The sequence below is a fragment of the Octodon degus genome, unplaced genomic scaffold, assembly GCF_000260255.1.
Source record: "Octodon degus isolate 3935 unplaced genomic scaffold, OctDeg1.0 scaffold00346, whole genome shotgun sequence".
NCBI lineage: Eukaryota > Metazoa > Chordata > Mammalia > Rodentia > Octodontidae > Octodon > Octodon degus.
In genome coordinates, this window is record NW_004524922.1 from 612,142 (window position 1) to 614,051 (window position 1,910).

At 50.0% G+C, this 1,910-nt stretch overlaps 1 pseudogene; it reads left to right on the top strand.

Annotated features, from left to right (window-relative positions):
* The window catches only part of LOC101570813, a 105,829-nt pseudogene that overhangs the window by 96,167 nt on the left and 7,752 nt on the right, over positions 1 to 1,910 (top strand).

Consider the following 1,910-nt stretch of genomic DNA (forward strand, 5'->3'; position numbering starts at 1 on the left):
TGTCTGGTTTATTTCACTTATGAGTATATGTTCAAGTGGCATCCACTTCAATATAAAGGCTTGCAGTTTATCATTCTTAATAGCTGAATAATTCTTCATTGTGTAAAAATACATCTTTCTCAACCATTCCTCAGGTGATAGGCATCTTGGTTGTACCAACCTGTTTTGAAGCTCTCACACTGCAATATTTTCTCAATAAAATTAATTTTTAAGAGACAGAGAGAGAGGGAGAGAGAGAGAGAGAGAGAGAGAGAGAGAGAGAGAGAGAGGAGAGATCCTTTTGCTTTCAGCCTACCAGTACTAGGATTAGAAGCATGCAGCACTCCACTTTGTTTCTGGCTGGCTCAGATCAACCTGGAGGCAGAGCTGCCACAGCATGTGGTGATGGTTGCTGACCCCTCTTTTTTCTTTTTTAATGCGTCTCACACACAGCTTGGTGTGACATGGAGTGCCTGGGATCGAGGCCCGATTCTTGTGTTTGCCTAAGCAGGTGCTCAGTCCACTGAGCTATCTTCCAGGGCCTAAGGTACCTTTTGTACACACAGGTGTGCTGAGCCAGCATCCTCCAGGGGGCGCCGGGTCCTCCAGCTCAGCCCTGTTGCCCATTATGCCAAAGCACCCCTTCAGGTGTGGCGCCCTCATGCATGCTCACCAATGCCCAGTGCACAGCCATGGTGGCTCCCGGTGGCTCCAGGCCACTCGCCTTCTCAATTCCGGGTGCTGGCTTCCTGGCCTGCTCAACTGCGCTTGCTTTTCCTGTGTGGGCTCCTCGGGAGCAGGGCTTCCAGGGCTGCACTGGACTCGCCTCTGTGGGCTTCTTCCTCCTGAGTTCATAGATTTCCTCACAGGCCCTACAGGAGGCGGTTGGTCACCAGCTGCCCTTTAGGGCCACCATAGAAGGAAGGGCTTCAGTGAGGGATCTCGCCCCTCCCAAACTGCAGGGGGCCTTCCTAGTGCGCATGCTCGCTCCTGCCTCTCCTGTGAGCATGCTAACTTCCTGCCCAGGCCCAGTACCTTGTCAATTCTCTTTCATCGAATGAAACTGCCAGCAGGCCTAGTGAGATCCGTGGCCCGGCAACTGTGCTGTGCGGCTTGGCTCCTGCCACAGTCATTCCCTGTACTTGGAGAGAGAAATACTTTAGCTCAGGGAGTGGGCCTGCAGAGGACTCCCGCGTGACACCGATGCTGAGGCATCTTCTCTACAAAATCAAGCACACTAGCCCCATCAGTGTGGCCGAGTACCTGAAGCAGGTGTTAACCAACCAGCCGAGGGATATTATGTGCACCCAGATATGCTGAGAGAAAAAGGAGATTTCATTACCTGACCTGAAATAAGTTGGATCTTTAAAGAGCTACTAGGAATATGGTTCATTAGGGAATGGATGTCGACTGGGAAAAACGCAGCTCTCCAGTTGGTGGAACTGGGGCCCAGTTGGGGCACCCTCATGGGAGACATTTTGAAGGTGTTCATTCACGTTGTGTCTGTGCTAAAGAACTGTGACACTTCAATGCACCTGGTAGAAGTGAGAAAAAGCTTAAGGGATCTTCAAGCATCAACACTGACTGAAGCAAAGATCCCACGGGGCAGTATGCAGTACACTAGAGTCCCTACTGTACAGGAAAGGTGTTCCTAAGTATGGCCTCCCAGTATGCGGGTACCGGGCTCTACAGGATGTTCCACAATGGTACAGCTTTTCTCTTGCATATGAACTTTTTGATTATCTTCCTATGCATAATTTTCAGAAAACACCCAAGGCTATATCAATGAATACTCATTGATACTGATGCACAGTTTCTGAGAAGCTGAGGTTTGTCCTGGTGCCTTGTGTCACTCCAGCAGAAGTTACTCTGCAACATGATGAAAGAAGGGATCACGCTGAAGTGTGTGCTGATGCTGGGGTTGTCATTCA